The sequence below is a fragment of the Pelophylax lessonae genome, assembly GCF_965119305.1.
Source record: "Pelophylax lessonae genome assembly, chromosome: 7".
NCBI classification, from domain to species: domain Eukaryota; kingdom Metazoa; phylum Chordata; class Amphibia; order Anura; family Ranidae; genus Pelophylax; species Pelophylax lessonae.
Window position 1 is genome coordinate 200,226,421 of NC_138774.1, and position 21,476 is coordinate 200,247,896.

Genomic DNA, 21,476 nt, shown 5'->3' on the forward strand with positions numbered 1-21,476 from the left:
ATAAAAATTATAGACTCTTTGTAGGTAGGCAAACTTACAAAATCTGCAGGGGATCAAATAATTATTTTCCCCACTGTATACCCAACAAATTGTAGAATTATCATAGAATCCCACTGGGAATCCTAGAATAAAAAAGTGCCCTATTTTTTAAATCTGCCCCCCTTCCCTAATGTGGAATCACTAATGCTTCACCTTATTCCAATCTGCACGCTCAGCTCCTCCAGACCGAGGAACGCAGGCCGTCCAACTGATTTCTATTCATCCAATTTTGTCTCTATTTGAATTTTCATGAAGCTCTCCTGTTGCCACATAATACGGTGTTCTAATACTTATCTTTTCCGATTATGCAGAACGCAGCGAGTTAATGTCACTCAGAAGGAGGAGGAAGATTGATGATCCTATAAGTATTCCTTATAATTATGATGGCTGCAGTGGGGCCCCCAACGATCTCTGTGCCGTGTTTTTTTTTTTATTAGAACATTACAAACAAGTCGTTGTTTATGAGCATCTGTTAAGTGAAAATCCCATTAGGGGACATTTTAGTGCTGATGTTCCTGCTGGTGGCAGGGGGGACGCATTCAGCGCATTTCATCATGCAACGACTGCTGGAGCATTTTAAAATAAAGCGTGCTTTTTGATTGCACTTATTTTTCTTTCTCTGAACATTATGCTTATTGTGTAAGTCCACCCTCAACTGATATTTACAGAGGTGATCGAAAGTTTGGGCACCCCAGGTAAAAATTTGTATTAATGTGCATAAAGAAGCCAAGGAAAGATGAAAAAATCTCCAAAAGGTATATAATATATAATATGTATATATATATATAATATGTCAACAAAAGTTTGATTTTATTTCCATCATTTACACTTTCAAAATTACAGAAAACAAAAAAATGGTGTCTGCAAAAGTTTGGGCACCCTGCAGAGTTAATATCTTGTACTGCCCCCTTTGGCAAGTATCACAGCTTTTTGTAGCCAGCCAAGAGTCTTTCAATTCTTGTTTGAGGTATCTTTGCCCATTCTTCCTTACAAAAGTCTTCCAGTTCTTTGAGATTTCTGGGCTGTCTGTCACACACTGCTCTTTTAAGGTCTATCTATAGATTTTCAATTATGTTAAGGTCAGGAGATTGTGAAGGCCATGGCAAAACCTTCAGTTTACGCATCTTGATGTAATCCCCCGTGGATTTCGAGGTGTGTTTAGGATCATTATCCATTTGTAGAATCCATCCTCTCTTTAACTTCAGCTTTTTCACAGATGGCATCAAGTTACCATCCAAAATTTGCTGAAATTTTTATTGAATCCATGTTTCCTTCTACTCGTGAGATGTTCCTTGTGCCACTGGCGGCAATACAACCCCAAAGCATGATTGATCCACCCCCATGCTTAACAGTTGGACAGAGGTTTTTTTCATTAAATTTTGTGCCCCTTCTCCAAACGTACCTTTGCTCATTCCGGCCAAAAAGTTCAATTTTAACCTCATCGGTCCACAGAACTTGTTTCCAAAATGCATCAGGCTTGTTCATTTGCAAAGTTCAAACGCTGATTTTTGTGGTGAGGACGTAGAAGAGGTTTTCTTCTGATGACTCTTCCATGAAGACCATATTTGTACAAGTATCTCTTTATAGTGGAATAGTGTACCACAACTCCAGTGTCTGCCAGATCTTTCTGGAGGGATCGTGCAGTCAAGTGGGTTTTGAAATGTTTTTCTCACAATCCTGCGAGTTGTTCTGTCTGATATTTTTCTTGGTCTTCCAGATCTTGCTTTAACTTCCACTGTTCCTGATGACTGCCATTTCTTAATTACATTCCGAATAGAGGATATTGACATCTGAAAACGCTTTGCTATCTTCTTATAGCCTTCTCCAGCTTTGTGAGCGTCAACTATTTTCAGTTTGAGTTTTCTAGACAACTGCTTAGAAGATCCCATGGTGCTGATTGTTGGGGCAAGGTCAGATGAGTCTGGGCATGTAAAACCTTTGAGATTGACATCACCTGGCCTTCCCAGACGATGATTGAGAACAATCCATGACACTGGCAGGTCTCAGCCTTGCAAAGGGGGCAGTGCATGCTATAAATTCTGTAGGGTGCCCAAACTTTTGCAGACGCCATTTTTTTGTTTTCTGTAATTTTGAAAGTGTCAATGATGGAAATCAAAATTTTTTTTGACATATTATAAGAATGTCTAATCTGTAATTTGATGCCTTTTGGAGATTTTTCCATCTTTCTTGGCTTCTTTATGCACATTAATACATATTTTTACTGGGGTGCCCAAACTTTCGATCACCACTGTATGTGCAGGGTAGGTGCCGAAATGTTAAACCAACCAACAGATTCTTCTGTCTTTTTTGGAAGGTATTTTAATGAGATCGTGGGTCTGGATACCTGCAGTATCCATTATGAGGAGCTCCCACCATCCCTACTGGATCTTCTATTTATTTTATAGTCTGGTATTTGTAGCAGTAGGAGCTGAAACATTCATTATCTCCAGGTGGACAGGAAAAGAGTTGGGAATTATGAGTGGAGGCTTAGGCTGGTATTGTGGACCTCCCCATTTTGAACATACTGGTTCCCTGGCATTGCCCTCATTACTTTGAAAGTCATTGATAAGGAACCAGTATGCAGAATATTTTCCTAAACTTTGTGTTTGCTGTGGGTAAGGCTCCATGTACACGGGACGTTGTAAATGGCCGTTTAGGAGCAGTTGGGCATTTTTTTTCAGAAGCCCCTGAACCCACCTACATGTTTTCTTATCTGTCCATGTATACAGGGTCGTTTAGTCATTTGCAGGCAGTTGAGTTAAGGGACGTTTTTTGGAAAGCAATTATTTGCATTCAAACGTGTGTTTCCTGGCTTCTCAAACGCAAAAACGCGACCGAACGTGAGCGAACGCGACTGAACGCGATGACCCACGTTTAGCACTCGCGTTTTTCCATTTTAAAGGGGAATGATTTTTTTGACCTCTAGGAACGGTTCTAAACGCAAATGCCCGCTAAACGCGGGTGCAAACGCGACTTAACGGACGTTTTAAACGTCCTAAAAATTCCAGCATTCGAAGGGACTTTTAACAACGTCCCGTGTACATGAAGCTTAAATGTCTCAGCAAATGTTGGTGGCAGGGACAGCAAGACAACCTGCATTTTTAGGAGGTCGGTAGTGAAAATCTCTGTTTTTCTTTTAGTATACCTTACCATTTAGTCTAGTACAATTAGCTCTGCCTTTATGGGACATATTAAAGGAGGATTGCGATGATCAGTGTCAGTGACCATGTAGCAGATATAGTACAGGTAGGCAGCATTTGTCAACTGTCTCAGAACTCCTCAAAGGCTCATGATCACACAGGGAGAATTTCAAATTTATGGGAAGAAATAGCATAGGGGGTGATTATAGTAGCTCTCCCTGGTGGATAGGACTGTTACATATGTACAGTTATTTTCTTTTCCTTGACATACTGTACTATCTCACTTTCTGCCAGTGTCAGATTCCAACTGAGTACAAGGTTTATCACACCCTTCCAAAAGTTGCTGTATTTCACTGGGGGGTAAAATAAAATACTACAAATGTTGCATGTAATCATTTGTAATGTCATCTATCACTCTTATCCCCCGGAGCAGTCACCTACTCCTGTCCTTATAAACCATGTTCCCTGGGCTCAGTGTGATCCAATATAGTCTCAATCAGCACTTAGAAACATAGAAACATAGAAACATAGAATGTGTCGGCAGATAAGAACCATTTGGCCCATCTAGTCTGCCCAATATATCTGAATCCTATGAATAGTCCCTGGCCCTATCTTGTATGAAGGATAGCCTTATGCCTATCCCATGCATGCTTAAACTCCTTCACTGTATTTGTAGCTACCACTTCTGCAGGAAGGTTATTCCATGCATCCACTACTCTCTCAGTAAAGTAATACTTCCTCATATTACTTTTAAACCTTTGCCCCTCTAATTTAAAACTGTGTCCTCTTGTGGTAGTTTTTCTTCTTTTAAATATGCTCTCCTCCTTTACCGAGTTGATTCCCTTTATGTATTTAAATGTTTCTATCATATCCCCTCTGTCTCTTCTTTCTTCCAAGCTATACATGTTAAGGTCCTTTATCCTTTCCTGGTAAGTTTTTTCCTGCAATCCATGTACTAGTTTAGTAGCTCTTCTCTGAACTCTCTCTAGAGTATCTATATCCTTCTGGAGATATGGCCTCCAGTACTGCGCACAATACTCCAAGTGAGGTCTCACCAGTGTTCTGTACAGCGGCATAAGCACTTCTCTCTTTCTACTGCTTATACCTCTCCCTATACATCCAAGCATTCTGCTGGCATTTCGTGCTGCTCTATTACATTGTCTTCCCACCTTTAAGTCTTCTGAAATAATTACTCCTAAATCCCTTTCCTCAGATACTGAGGTCAGGACTGTGTCAAATATTCTATATTCTGCCCTTGGGTTTTTACGCCCCAGGTGCATTATCTTGCACTTATCCACATTAAATTTCAGTTGCCAGAGTTCTGACCATTCTTCTAGTTTTCCTAAATCCTTTTCCATTTGGCGTTTCCCTCCAGGAACATCAACCCTGTTACATATCTTTGTGTCATCAGCAAAAAGACAAACCTTACCATCGAGGCCTTTTGCAATATCACTTATGAAGATATTAAACAAAATTGGTCCCAGTACAGATCCCTGAGGTACCCCACTGGTAACATGACCTTGTTCTGAATGTTCTCCATTGACTACAACCCTCTGTTGTCTGTCACTCAGCCACTGCCTAATCCACTCAACAATATGGGAGTCCATGCTCAATGACTGCAGTTTATTGATAAGTCTTCTATGTGGGACAGTGTCAAAAGCCTTACTAAAATCTAGATATGCAATGTCTACTGCACCTCCACCGTCTATTATTTTAGTCACCCAGTCAAAAAAATCTATAAGATTTGTTTGACATGATCTCCCTGAAGTAAACCCATGTTGTTTTTCATCTTGCAATCCATGGGATTTAAGATGTTCCACAATCCTATCCTTTAATAGGGTTTCCATTAATTTGCCTACTATTGATGTCAGACTCACTGGTCTATAGTTGCTCGATTCCTCCCTACTACCTTTCTTGTGAATGGGCACGACATTTGCCAATTTCCAGTCTTCCGGGACGACTCCTGTTACTAATGATTGGTTAAATAGATCTGTTAATGGTTTTGCCAGCTCACCACTAAGCTCTTTTAATAATCTTGGGTGTATCCCATCAGGACCCTGTGACTTATTTGTCTTCACTTTAGACAGCAATCTTAGAATGTCTTCCTCTGTAAAGACACATGCATCAAATGATTCATTAGTCATCCTTTCAAGTGGAGGTCCTTCTCCTTCTTTTTCTTCTGTAAAAACTGAACAGAAGTATTCATTAAGGCAGTCAGCTAGCCCTTTATTTTCTTCTACATACCTTCCGTCCTTTGTTTTTAATTTAGTTATTCCTTGTTTTAATTTCCTTTTTTCATTTATATATCTGAAGAATGTCTTATCCCCCTTTTTCATAGACTGAGCTAGTTTTTCTTCTGCCTGCGCTTTAGAAGTTCTTATAACTTGCTTGGCCTCTTTCTGCCTAATCTTGTAGATTTCCTTATCTTCATTGCTCTGGGTTTTTTTATAATTACAAAATGCTAGCTTTTTATTTTTAATGATTTGGGCCACTTCTGCTGAGTACCACAGTGGTCTCTTCCTTTTTTTGCTTTTACTGACAAGTCTAATGCAATTTTCTGTTGCCTTCAATAATGCACCTTTTAAGTAGTCCCATTTCTCCTGGACTCCATGTAATCCGTTCCAGTCTGATAAGGACTCATTTATGACTAATTTCATTTTTGAAAAGTCTGTTTTTCTAAAATCTAAAACTTTTGTTTTTGTGTGGTGTGACTCTTTCACAGTTCTTATATTAAACCACACTGACTGGTGATCACTAGATCCCAAGGTTTCGCCTACAATGACATCATATACCGAATCCCCATTTGTGAATACCAGATCCAAAATGGCCTCCCTCCGGGTTGGCTCCTCAACCACTTGTTGCAGAGACAACTCCAGTAGGGAATTTAGAATATCTGTACTCCTGGTAGAACTTGCTATTTTGGTTTTCCAGTTTATATCTGGAAGATTGAAATCTCCCATAATGATAACTTCTCCTTTCATTGTCATTTTAGCTATTTCTTCAACTAGTAGATCATCTAGTTCTTTAACTTGACCAGGTGGTCTATATATCACACCTACACGAGTTACTGCATGATTAGCAAACTGCAACGTAACCCAAACTGACTCTATGTTGGCCTCACCAACTTGTATTAGGTTAGATTTAATGCTATCTTTCACATACAGGGCCACTCCTCCTCCTTTCTTGCCTACTCTGTCTCTTCTGTATAAAGAGTACCCTGGTATGGTTATGTCCCAGTCATTTCTTTCATTAAACCATGTCTCCGTAACAGCCACTAAATCTACATTCTCAGATTCCATTATTGACCCAAGTTCATTGATTTTTTTACCTAAACTGCGAGCATTTGTAGACAGGACTCTGAGCTTATCATTTCTTAACCTCTGTGCTTCTGACCTGTTCTGGCATTGTTTCGGGGGGCAATTGGACTCTTGTATTTTCACTCTTTTGCCCCCCCTTCCTAGTTTAAATACTCTTTCGCAAATTCTTGGAGTTGTTCACTAAGTACATTTGTTCCTTTGAGAGAAAGGTGCAAACCATCTTTTTTGTACAGTTCCTTTCTATTCCAAGTAGAGCTATCATGAGAAACAAAGCCAAATCCTTGCTCTTGACACCATTTACTAAGCCATATGTTGAACTCCTTTATGCGCCTCTGCCTATCATTCTGAACATTATGCACAGGCAGAACTTCAGAAAATGAAATGGTGGATGCAAAATGCTGTATGTCATTTCCAAGTGTGATAAAAGATTTTTTCACCTCTGACATTTCATTGCAAGCCAGGTCATTTGTCCTTAGATGGACAAGAACATCCACGTCCCCTTCCTGCTTTGCTTGCTTAACAATATTAATAATACGTCTTCTATCTCGCCTAGCAGTAGCACCAGGGAGACATCTCACAGAACCATTTTCTTTAAGCTCCACACTTCTTATGATTGAATCACCCAGCAACAGCTGCTTCCTTTGAGACTTCACTTTATCTTTTTTGTCCTTGGCTGCAGTCTTGCATACATTAGACATAGGAGTCGATGGTTTCTCACCCTCTGTGCTTGAGTCCATATCCATGTTGTCCTTACATTCTGAGAGTGCTGCAAATGAATTTTGGAGAACCACCGACTGTGGGACTTGTCTTCTATCCACCACTCTAAGTCTTCCAGAACCTACAGTAACCCATCTGCCATTTCTGGGGGTCCTCTGTGGCAGTGGCATTGCAGCAGTCCCAGCTGGAGTTTGTTTAACAGATAATTTAAATATCTCTGATTTCAAAAATGCAATTTCCTGCTGCAGTAAGGAGAATTGCCTACAGATCTGACAGCATCCGAATCTCCAAAGAGTGGAACATGAAATAAATGCACAACAATTCCTGCACTGAACCAAGTCTGCCATTTTAAAGAGGAGAAAAAAAAAAATGTAAATTTAAGTCAAACAAATCTTACCTTTTTTTTTTTTAGTTTTCAACCTTCCAGCCTACCTCCTGACTATCTCCTGCAATATCTCTTCAATGTACTTAAAATGGTGTACTTGAATGGTGTACTTGCAGCTAATTGAATTAGGCCAGCTAATTAGTATTTCTCTATATATACACACTCCTTCACAGCTCCTCCCCCAGCAACAATTCTAACACCTTAATGGGCTAGTCTCATTAGCAAATGCAAATAGCAAACACCTGACCAAATTCCTTTCCCCTTCTCAAGCAATAGCCAGCAAAAAATACAGATGAGTCAGTTGCAAACTCCAAGCCAATCTCTTGCAGTATCTATTCAATCTCTTCAGTTTCCTGCAATATCTCTTCAATGTACTTAAAATGGTGTACTTGAATGGTGTACTTGCAGCTAATTGAATTAGGCCAGCTAATTAGTATTTCTCTATATATACACACTCCTTCACAGCTCCTCCCCCAGCAACAATTCTAACACCTTAATGGGCTAGTCTCATTAGCAAATGCAAATAGCAAACACCTGACCAAATTCCTTTCCCCTTCTCAAGCAATAGCCAGCAAAAAATACAGATGAGTCAGTTGCAAACTCCAAGCCAATCTCTTGCAGTATCTATTCAATCTCTTCAGTTTCCTGCAATATCTCTTCAATGTACTTAAAATGGTGTACTTGAATGGTGTACTTGCAGCTAATTGAATTAGGCCAGCTAATTAGTATTTCTCTATATATACACACTCCTTCACAGCTCCTCCCCCAGCAACAATTCTAACACCTTAATGGGCTAGTCTCATTAGCAAATGCAAATAGCAAACACCTGACCAAATTCCTTTCCCCTTCTCAAGCAATAGCCAGCAAAAAATACAGATGAGTCAGTTGCAAACTCCAAGCCAATCTCTTGCAGTATCTATTCAATCTCTTCAGTTTCCTGCAATATCTCTTCAATGTACTTAAAATGGTGTACTTGAATGGTGTACTTGCAGCTAATTGAATTAGGCCAGCTAATTAGTATTTCTCTATATATACACACTCCTTCACAGCTCCTCCCCCAGCAACAATTCTAACACCTTAATGGGCTAGTCTCATTAGCAAATGCAAATAGCAAACACCTGACCAAATTCCTTTCCCCTTCTCAAGCAATAGCCAGCAAAAAATACAGATGAGTCAGTTGCAAACTCCAAGCCAATCTCTTGCAGTATCTATTCAATCTCTTCAGTTTCCTGCAATATCTCTTCAATGTACTTAAAATGGTGTACTTGAATGGTGTACTTGCAGCTAATTGAATTAGGCCAGCTAATTAGTATTTCTCTATATATACACACTCCTTCACAGCTCCTCCCCCAGCAACAATTCTAACACCTTAATGGGCTAGTCTCATTAGCAAATGCAAATAGCAAACACCTGACCAAATTCCTTTCCCCTTCTCAAGCAATAGCCAGCAAAAAATACAGATGAGTCAGTTGCAAACTCCAAGCCAATCTCTTGCAGTATCTATTCAATCTCTTCAGTTTCCTGCAATATCTCTTCAATGTACTTAAAATGGTGTACTTGAATGGTGTACTTGCAGCTAATTGAATTAGGCCAGCTAATTAGTATTTCTCTATATATACACACTCCTTCACAGCTCCTCCCCCAGCAACAATTCTAACACCTTAATGGGCTAGTCTCATTAGCAAATGCAAATAGCAAACACCTGACCAAATTCCTTTCCCCTTCTCAAGCAATAGCCAGCAAAAAATACAGATGAGTCAGTTGCAAACTCCAAGCCAATCTCTTGCAGTATCTATTCAATCTCTTCAGTTTCCTGCAATATCTCTTCAATGTACTTAAAATGGTGTACTTGAATGGTGTACTTGCAGCTAATTGAATTAGGCCAGCTAATTAGTATTTCTCTATATATACACACTCCTTCACAGCTCCTCCCCCAGCAACAATTCTAACACCTTAATGGGCTAGTCTCATTAGCAAATGCAAATAGCAAACACCTGACCAAATTCCTTTCCCCTTCTCAAGCAATAGCCAGCAAAAAATACAGATGAGTCAGTTGCAAACTCCAAGCCAATCTCTTGCAGTATCTATTCAATCTCTTCAGTTTCCTGCAATATCTCTTCAATGTACTTAAAATGGTGTACTTGAATGGTGTACTTGCAGCTAATTGAATTAGGCCAGCTAATTAGTATTTCTCTATATATACACACTCCTTCACAGCTCCTCCCCCAGCAACAATTCTAACACCTTAATGGGCTAGTCTCATTAGCAAATGCAAATAGCAAACACCTGACCAAATTCCTTTCCCCTTCTCAAGCAATAGCCAGCAAAAAATACAGATGAGTCAGTTGCAAACTCCAAGCCAATCTCTTGCAGTATCTATTCAATCTCTTCAGTTTCCTGCAATATCTCTTCAATGTACTTAAAATGGTGTACTTGAATGGTGTACTTGCAGCTAATTGAATTAGGCCAGCTAATTAGTATTTCTCTATATATACACACTCCTTCACAGCTCCTCCCCCAGCAACAATTCTAACACCTTAATGGGCTAGTCTCATTAGCAAATGCAAATAGCAAACACCTGACCAAATTCCTTTCCCCTTCTCAAGCAATAGCCAGCAAAAAATACAGATGAGTCAGTTGCAAACTCCAAGCCAATCTCTTGCAGTATCTATTCAATCTCTTCAGTTTCCTGCAATATCTCTTCAATGTACTTAAAATGGTGTACTTGAATGGTGTACTTGCAGCTAATTGAATTAGGCCAGCTAATTAGTATTTCTCTATATATACACACTCCTTCACAGCTCCTCCCCCAGCAACAATTCTAACACCTTAATGGGCTAGTCTCATTAGCAAATGCAAATAGCAAACACCTGACCAAATTCCTTTCCCCTTCTCAAGCAATAGCCAGCAAAAAATACAGATGAGTCAGTTGCAAACTCCAAGCCAATCTCTTGCAGTATCTATTCAATCTCTTCAGTTTCCTGCAATATCTCTTCAATGTACTTAAAATGGTGTACTTGAATGGTGTACTTGCAGCTAATTGAATTAGGCCAGCTAATTAGTATTTCTCTATATATACACACTCCTTCACAGCTCCTCCCCCAGCAACAATTCTAACACCTTAATGGGCTAGTCTCATTAGCAAATGCAAATAGCAAACACCTGACCAAATTCCTTTCCCCTTCTCAAGCAATAGCCAGCAAAAAATACAGATGAGTCAGTTGCAAACTCCAAGCCAATCTCTTGCAGTATCTATTCAATCTCTTCAGTTTCCTGCAATATCTCTTCAATGTACTTAAAATGGTGTACTTGAATGGTGTACTTGCAGCTAATTGAATTAGGCCAGCTAATTAGTATTTCTCTATATATACACACTCCTTCACAGCTCCTCCCCCAGCAACAATTCTAACACCTTAATGGGCTAGTCTCATTAGCAAATGCAAATAGCAAACACCTGACCAAATTCCTTTCCCCTTCTCAAGCAATAGCCAGCAAAAAATACAGATGAGTCAGTTGCAAACTCCAAGCCAATCTCTTGCAGTATCTATTCAATCTCTTCAGTTTCCTGCAATATCTCTTCAATGTACTTAAAATGGTGTACTTGAATGGTGTACTTGCAGCTAATTGAATTAGGCCAGCTAATTAGTATTTCTCTATATATACACACTCCTTCACAGCTCCTCCCCCAGCAACAATTCTAACACCTTAATGGGCTAGTCTCATTAGCAAATGCAAATAGCAAACACCTGACCAAATTCCTTTCCCCTTCTCAAGCAATAGCCAGCAAAAAATACAGATGAGTCAGTTGCAAACTCCAAGCCAATCTCTTGCAGTATCTATTCAATCTCTTCAGTTTCCTGCAATATCTCTTCAATGTACTTAAAATGGTGTACTTGAATGGTGTACTTGCAGCTAATTGAATTAGGCCAGCTAATTAGTATTTCTCTATATATACACACTCCTTCACAGCTCCTCCCCCAGCAACAATTCTAACACCTTAATGGGCTAGTCTCATTAGCAAATGCAAATAGCAAACACCTGACCAAATTCCTTTCCCCTTCTCAAGCAATAGCCAGCAAAAAATACAGATGAGTCAGTTGCAAACTCCAAGCCAATCTCTTGCAGTATCTATTCAATCTCTTCAGTTTCCTGCAATATCTCTTCAATGTACTTAAAATGGTGTACTTGAATGGTGTACTTGCAGCTAATTGAATTAGGCCAGCTAATTAGTATTTCTCTATATATACACACTCCTTCACAGCTCCTCCCCCAGCAACAATTCTAACACCTTAATGGGCTAGTCTCATTAGCAAATGCAAATAGCAAACACCTGACCAAATTCCTTTCCCCTTCTCAAGCAATAGCCAGCAAAAAATACAGATGAGTCAGTTGCAAACTCCAAGCCAATCTCTTGCAGTATCTATTCAATCTCTTCAGTTTCCTGCAATATCTCTTCAATGTACTTAAAATGGTGTACTTGAATGGTGTACTTGCAGCTAATTGAATTAGGCCAGCTAATTAGTATTTCTCTATATATACACACTCCTTCACAGCTCCTCCCCCAGCAACAATTCTAACACCTTAATGGGCTAGTCTCATTAGCAAATGCAAATAGCAAACACCTGACCAAATTCCTTTCCCCTTCTCAAGCAATAGCCAGCAAAAAATACAGATGAGTCAGTTGCAAACTCCAAGCCAATCTCTTGCAGTATCTATTCAATCTCTTCAGTTTCCTGCAATATCTCTTCAATGTACTTAAAATGGTGTACTTGAATGGTGTACTTGCAGCTAATTGAATTAGGCCAGCTAATTAGTATTTCTCTATATATACACACTCCTTCACAGCTCCTCCCCCAGCAACAATTCTAACACCTTAATGGGCTAGTCTCATTAGCAAATGCAAATAGCAAACACCTGACCAAATTCCTTTCCCCTTCTCAAGCAATAGCCAGCAAAAAATACAGATGAGTCAGTTGCAAACTCCAAGCCAATCTCTTGCAGTATCTATTCAATCTCTTCAGTTTCCTGCAATATCTCTTCAATGTACTTAAAATGGTGTACTTGAATGGTGTACTTGCAGCTAATTGAATTAGGCCAGCTAATTAGTATTTCTCTATATATACACACTCCTTCACAGCTCCTCCCCCAGCAACAATTCTAACACCTTAATGGGCTAGTCTCATTAGCAAATGCAAATAGCAAACACCTGACCAAATTCCTTTCCCCTTCTCAAGCAATAGCCAGCAAAAAATACAGATGAGTCAGTTGCAAACTCCAAGCCAATCTCTTGCAGTATCTATTCAATCTCTTCAGTTTCCTGCAATATCTCTTCAATGTACTTAAAATGGTGTACTTGAATGGTGTACTTGCAGCTAATTGAATTAGGCCAGCTAATTAGTATTTCTCTATATATACACACTCCTTCACAGCTCCTCCCCCAGCAACAATTCTAACACCTTAATGGGCTAGTCTCATTAGCAAATGCAAATAGCAAACACCTGACCAAATTCCTTTCCCCTTCTCAAGCAATAGCCAGCAAAAAATACAGATGAGTCAGTTGCAAACTCCAAGCCAATCTCTTGCAGTATCTATTCAATCTCTTCAGTTTCCTGCAATATCTCTTCAATGTACTTAAAATGGTGTACTTGAATGGTGTACTTGCAGCTAATTGAATTAGGCCAGCTAATTAGTATTTCTCTATATATACACACTCCTTCACAGCTCCTCCCCCAGCAACAATTCTAACACCTTAATGGGCTAGTCTCATTAGCAAATGCAAATAGCAAACACCTGACCAAATTCCTTTCCCCTTCTCAAGCAATAGCCAGCAAAAAATACAGATGAGTCAGTTGCAAACTCCAAGCCAATCTCTTGCAGTATCTATTCAATCTCTTCAGTTTCCTGCAATATCTCTTCAATGTACTTAAAATGGTGTACTTGAATGGTGTACTTGCAGCTAATTGAATTAGGCCAGCTAATTAGTATTTCTCTATATATACACACTCCTTCACAGCTCCTCCCCCAGCAACAATTCTAACACCTTAATGGGCTAGTCTCATTAGCAAATGCAAATAGCAAACACCTGACCAAATTCCTTTCCCCTTCTCAAGCAATAGCCAGCAAAAAATACAGATGAGTCAGTTGCAAACTCCAAGCCAATCTCTTGCAGTATCTATTCAATCTCTTCAGTTTCCTGCAATATCTCTTCAATGTACTTAAAATGGTGTACTTGAATGGTGTACTTGCAGCTAATTGAATTAGGCCAGCTAATTAGTATTTCTCTATATATACACACTCCTTCACAGCTCCTCCCCCAGCAACAATTCTAACACCTTAATGGGCTAGTCTCATTAGCAAATGCAAATAGCAAACACCTGACCAAATTCCTTTCCCCTTCTCAAGCAATAGCCAGCAAAAAATACAGATGAGTCAGTTGCAAACTCCAAGCCAATCTCTTGCAGTATCTATTCAATCTCTTCAGTTTCCTGCAATATCTCTTCAATGTACTTAAAATGGTGTACTTGAATGGTGTACTTGCAGCTAATTGAATTAGGCCAGCTAATTAGTATTTCTCTATATATACACACTCCTTCACAGCTCCTCCCCCAGCAACAATTCTAACACCTTAATGGGCTAGTCTCATTAGCAAATGCAAATAGCAAACACCTGACCAAATTCCTTTCCCCTTCTCAAGCAATAGCCAGCAAAAAATACAGATGAGTCAGTTGCAAACTCCAAGCCAATCTCTTGCAGTATCTATTCAATCTCTTCAGTTTCCTGCAATATCTCTTCAATGTACTTAAAATGGTGTACTTGAATGGTGTACTTGCAGCTAATTGAATTAGGCCAGCTAATTAGTATTTCTCTATATATACACACTCCTTCACAGCTCCTCCCCCAGCAACAATTCTAACACCTTAATGGGCTAGTCTCATTAGCAAATGCAAATAGCAAACACCTGACCAAATTCCTTTCCCCTTCTCAAGCAATAGCCAGCAAAAAATACAGATGAGTCAGTTGCAAACTCCAAGCCAATCTCTTGCAGTATCTATTCAATCTCTTCAGTTTCCTGCAATATCTCTTCAATGTACTTAAAATGGTGTACTTGAATGGTGTACTTGCAGCTAATTGAATTAGGCCAGCTAATTAGTATTTCTCTATATATACACACTCCTTCACAGCTCCTCCCCCAGCAACAATTCTAACACCTTAATGGGCTAGTCTCATTAGCAAATGCAAATAGCAAACACCTGACCAAATTCCTTTCCCCTTCTCAAGCAATAGCCAGCAAAAAATACAGATGAGTCAGTTGCAAACTCCAAGCCAATCTCTTGCAGTATCTATTCAATCTCTTCAGTTTCCTGCAATATCTCTTCAATGTACTTAAAATGGTGTACTTGAATGGTGTACTTGCAGCTAATTGAATTAGGCCAGCTAATTAGTATTTCTCTATATATACACACTCCTTCACAGCTCCTCCCCCAGCAACAATTCTAACACCTTAATGGGCTAGTCTCATTAGCAAATGCAAATAGCAAACACCTGACCAAATTCCTTTCCCCTTCTCAAGCAATAGCCAGCAAAAAATACAGATGAGTCAGTTGCAAACTCCAAGCCAATCTCTTGCAGTATCTATTCAATCTCTTCAGTTTCCTGCAATATCTCTTCAATGTACTTAAAATGGTGTACTTGAATGGTGTACTTGCAGCTAATTGAATTAGGCCAGCTAATTAGTATTTCTCTATATATACACACTCCTTCACAGCTCCTCCCCCAGCAACAATTCTAACACCTTAATGGGCTAGTCTCATTAGCAAATGCAAATAGCAAACACCTGACCAAATTCCTTTCCCCTTCTCAAGCAATAGCCAGCAAAAAATACAGATGAGTCAGTTGCAAACTCCAAGCCAATCTCTTGCAGTATCTATTCAATCTCTTCAGTTTCCTGCAATATCTCTTCAATGTACTTAAAATGGTGTACTTGAATGGTGTACTTGCAGCTAATTGAATTAGGCCAGCTAATTAGTATTTCTCTATATATACACACTCCTTCACAGCTCCTCCCCCAGCAACAATTCTAACACCTTAATGGGCTAGTCTCATTAGCAAATGCAAATAGCAAACACCTGACCAAATTCCTTTCCCCTTCTCAAGCAATAGCCAGCAAAAAATACAGATGAGTCAGTTGCAAACTCCAAGCCAATCTCTTGCAGTATCTATTCAATCTCTTCAGTTTCCTGCAATATCTCTTCAATGTACTTAAAATGGTGTACTTGAATGGTGTACTTGCAGCTAATTGAATTAGGCCAGCTAATTAGTATTTCTCTATATATACACACTCCTTCACAGCTCCTCCCCCAGCAACAATTCTAACACCTTAATGGGCTAGTCTCATTAGCAAATGCAAATAGCAAACACCTGACCAAATTCCTTTCCCCTTCTCAAGCAATAGCCAGCAAAAAATACAGATGAGTCAGTTGCAAACTCCAAGCCAATCTCTTGCAGTATCTATTCAATCTCTTCAGTTTCCTGCAATATCTCTTCAATGTACTTAAAATGGTGTACTTGAATGGTGTACTTGCAGCTAATTGAATTAGGCCAGCTAATTAGTATTTCTCTATATATACACACTCCTTCACAGCTCCTCCCCCAGCAACAATTCTAACACCTTAATGGGCTAGTCTCATTAGCAAATGCAAATAGCAAACACCTGACCAAATTCCTTTCCCCTTCTCAAGCAATAGCCAGCAAAAAATACAGATGAGTCAGTTGCAAACTCCAAGCCAATCTCTTGCAGTATCTATTCAATCTCTTCAGTTTCCTGCAATATCTCTTCAATGTACTTAAAATGGTGTACTTGAATGGTGTACTTGCAGCTAATTGAATTAGGCCAGCTAATTAGTATTTCTCTATATATACACACTCCTTCACAGCTCCTCCCCCAGCAACAATTCTAACACCTTAATGGGCTAGTCTCATTAGCAAATGCAAATAGCAAACACCTGACCAAATTCCTTTCCCCTTCTCAAGCAATAGCCAGCAAAAAATACAGATGAGTCAGTTGCAAACTCCAAGCCAATCTCTTGCAGTATCTATTCAATCTCTTCAGTTTCCTGCAATATCTCTTCAATGTACTTAAAATGGTGTACTTGAATGGTGTACTTGCAGCTAATTGAATTAGGCCAGCTAATTAGTATTTCTCTATATATACACACTCCTTCACAGCTCCTCCCCCAGCAACAATTCTAACACCTTAATGGGCTAGTCTCATTAGCAAATGCAAATAGCAAACACCTGACCAAATTCCTTTCCCCTTCTCAAGCAATAGCCAGCAAAAAATACAGATGAGTCAGTTGCAAACTCCAAGCCAATCTCTTGCAGTATCTATTCAATCTCTTCAGTTTCCTGCAATATCTCTTCAATGTACTTAAAATGGTGTACTTGAATGGTGTACTTGCAGCTAATTGAATTAGGCCAGCTAATTAGTATTTCTCTATATATACACACTCCTTCACAGCTCCTCCCCCAGCAACAATTCTAACACCTTAATGGGCTAGTCTCATTAGCAAATGCAAATAGCAAACACCTGACCAAATTCCTTTCCCCTTCTCAAGCAATAGCCAGCAAAAAATACAGATGAGTCAGTTGCAAACTCCAAGCCAATCTCTTGCAGTATCTATTCAATCTCTTCAGTTTCCTGCAATATCTCTTCAATGTACTTAAAATGGTGTACTTGAATGGTGTACTTGCAGCTAATTGAATTAGGCCAGCTAATTAGTATTTCTCTATATATACACACTCCTTCACAGCTCCTCCCCCAGCAACAATTCTAACACCTTAATGGGCTAGTCTCATTAGCAAATGCAAATAGCAAACACCTGACCAAATTCCTTTCCCCTTCTCAAGCAATAGCCAGCAAAAAATACAGATGAGTCAGTTGCAAACTCCAAGCCAATCTCTTGCAGTATCTATTCAATCTCTTCAGTTTCCTGCAATATCTCTTCAATGTACTTAAAATGGTGTACTTGAATGGTGTACTTGCAGCTAATTGAATTAGGCCAGCTAATTAGTATTTCTCTATATATACACACTCCTTCACAGCTCCTCCCCCAGCAACAATTCTAACACCTTAATGGGCTAGTCTCATTAGCAAATGCAAATAGCAAACACCTGACCAAATTCCTTTCCCCTTCTCAAGCAATAGCCAGCAAAAAATACAGATGAGTCAGTTGCAAACTCCAAGCCAATCTCTTGCAGTATCTATTCAATCTCTTCAGTTTCCTGCAATATCTCTTCAATGTACTTAAAATGGTGTACTTGAATGGTGTACTTGCAGCTAATTGAATTAGGCCAGCTAATTAGTATTTCTCTATATATACACACTCCTTCACAGCTCCTCCCCCAGCAACAATTCTAACACCTTAATGGGCTAGTCTCATTAGCAAATGCAAATAGCAAACACCTGACCAAATTCCTTTCCCCTTCTCAAGCAATAGCCAGCAAAAAATACAGATGAGTCAGTTGCAAACTCCAAGCCAATCTCTTGCAGTATCTATTCAATCTCTTCAGTTTCCTGCAATATCTCTTCAATGTACTTAAAATGGTGTACTTGAATGGTGTACTTGCAGCTAATTGAATTAGGCCAGCTAATTAGTATTTCTCTATATATACACACTCCTTCACAGCTCCTCCCCCAGCAACAATTCTAACACCTTAATGGGCTAGTCTCATTAGCAAATGCAAATAGCAAACACCTGACCAAATTCCTTTCCCCTTCTAAGCAATATGCCAGCAATAGCCAGCAAAAAATACAGATGAGTCAGTTGCAAACTCCAAGCCAATCTCTTGCAGTATCTATTCAATCTCTTCAGTTTCCTGCAATATCTCTTCAATGTACTTAAAATGGTGTACTTGAATGGTGTACTTGCAGCTAATTGAATTAGGCCAGCTAATTAGTATTTCTCTATATATACACACTCCTTCACAGCTCCTCCCCCAGCAACAATTCTAACACCTTAATGGGCTAGTCTCATTAGCAAATGCAAATAGCAAACACCTGACCAAATTCCTTTCCCCTTCTCAAGCAATAGCCAGCAAAAAATACAGATGAGTCAGTTGCAAACTCCAAGCCAATCTCTTGCAGTATCTATTCAATCTCTTCAGTTTCCTGCAATATCTCTTCAATGTACTTAAAATGGTGTACTTGAATGGTGTACTTGCAGCTAATTGAATTAGGCCAGCTAATTAGTATTTCTCTATATATACACACTCCTTCACAGCTCCTCCCCCAGCAACAATTCTAACACCTTAATGGGCTAGTCTCATTAGCAAATGCAAATAGCAAACACCTGACCAAATTCCTTTCCCCTTCTCAAGCAATAGCCAGCAAAAAATACAGATGAGTCAGTTGCAAACTCCAAGCCAATCTCTTGCAGTATCTATTCAATCTCTTCAGTTTCCTGCAATATCTCTTCAATGTACTTAAAATGGTGTACTTGAATGGTGTACTTGCAGCTAATTGAATTAGGCCAGCTAATTAGTATTTCTCTATATATACACACTCCTTCACAGCTCCTCCCCCAGCAACAATTCTAACACCTTAATGGGCTAGTCTCATTAGCAAATGCAAATAGCAAACACCTGACCAAATTCCTTTCCCCTTCTCAAGCAATAGCCAGCAAAAAATACAGATGAGTCAGTTGCAAACTCCAAGCCAATCTCTTGCAGTATCTATTCAATCTCTTCAGTTTCCTGCAATATCTCTTCAATGTACTTAAAATGGTGTACTTGAATGGTGTACTTGCAGCTAATTGAATTAGGCCAGCTAATTAGTATTTCTCTATATATACACACTCCTTCACAGCTCCTCCCCCAGCAACAATTCTAACACCTTAATGGGCTAGTCTCATTAGCAAATGCAAATAGCAAACACCTGACCAAATTCCTTTCCCCTTCTCAAGCAATAGCCAGCAAAAAATACAGATGAGTCAGTTGCAAACTCCAAGCCAATCTCTTGCAGTATCTATTCAATCTCTTCAGTTTCCTGCAATATCTCTTCAATGTACTTAAAATGGTGTACTTGAATGGTGTACTTGCAGCTAATTGAATTAGGCCAGCTAATTAGTATTTCTCTATATATACACACTCCTTCACAGCTCCTCCCCCAGCAACAATTCTAACACCTTAATGGGCTAGTCTCATTAGCAAATGCAAATAGCAAACACCTGACCAAATTCCTTTCCCCTTCTCAAGCAATAGCCAGCAAAAAATACAGATGAGTCAGTTGCAAACTCCAAGCCAATCTCTTGCAGTATCTATTCAATCTCTTCAGTTTCCTGCAATATCTCTTCAATGTACTTAAAATGGTGTACTTGAATGGTGTACTTGCAGCTAATTGAATTAGGCCAGCTAATTAGTATTTCTCTATATATACACACTCCTTCACAGCTCCTCCCCCAGCAACAATTCTAACACCTTAATGGGCTAGTCTCATTAGCAAATGCAAATAGCAAACACCTGACCAAATTCCTTTCCCCTTCTCAAGCAATAGCCAGCAAAAAATACAGATGAGTCAGTTGCAAACTCCAAGCCAATCTCTTGCAGTATCTATTCAATCTCTTCAGTTTCCTGCAATATCTCTTCAATGTACTTAAAATGGTGTACTTGAATGGTGTACTTGCAGCTAATTGAATTAGGCCAGCTAATTAGTATTTCTCTATATATACACACTCCTTCACAGCTCCTCCCCCAGCAACAATTCTAACACCTTAATGGGCTAGTCTCATTAGCAAATGCAAATAGCAAACACCTGACCAAATTCCTTTCCCCTTCTCAAGCAATAGCCAGCAAAAAATACAGATGAGTCAGTTGCAAACTCCAAGCCAATCTCTTGCAGTATCTATTCAATCTCTTCAGTTTCCTGCAATATCTCTTCAATGTACTTAAAATGGTGTACTTGAATGGTGTACTTGCAGCTAATTGAATTAGGCCAGCTAATTAGTATTTCTCTATATATACACACTCCTTCACAGCTCCTCCCCAGCAACAATTCTAACACCTTAATGGGCTAGTCTCATTAGCAAATGCAAAATAGCAAACACCTGACCAAATTCCTTTCCCTTCTCAAGCAATAGCCAGCAAAAAATACAGATGAGTCAGTTGCAAACTCCAAGCCAATCTCTTGCAGTATCTATTCAATCTCTTCAGTTTCCTGCAATATCTCTTCAATGTACTTAAAATGGTGTACTTGAATGGTGTACTTGCAGCTAATTGAATTAGGCCAGCTAATAGTATTTCTCTATATATACACACTCCTTCACAGCTCTCCCCCAGCAACAATTCTAACACCTTAATGGGCTAGTCTCATTAGCAAATGCAAATAGCAAACACCTGACCAAATTCCTTTCCCCTTCTCAAGCAATAGCCAGCAAAAAAATACAGATGAGTCAGTTGCAAACTCCAAGCAATCTCTTGCAGTATCTATTCAATCTCTTCAGTTTCCTGCAATATCTCTTCAATGTACTTAAAATGGTGTACTTGAATGGTGTACTTGCAGCTAATTGAATTAGGCCAGCTAATTAGTATTTCTCTATATATACACACTCCTTCACAAACACTTTAAAGGGCTAGTCTCATTAGCAAATGCAAATAGCAAAACCTGACCAAATTCCCTTCCCCTTCTCAGCAATACCAGCAAAAATACAGATGAGTCAGTTGCAAACTCCAAGCCAATCTCTTGCAGTATCTATTCAATCTCTTCAAGTTTCCTGCAATATCATCTTCACATTGTACTTAAAATGGGTACTTGAATGGTGTACTTGCAGCTAATTGAATTAGGCCAGCTAATTAGTATTTCTCTATATATACACATCTCTTCAC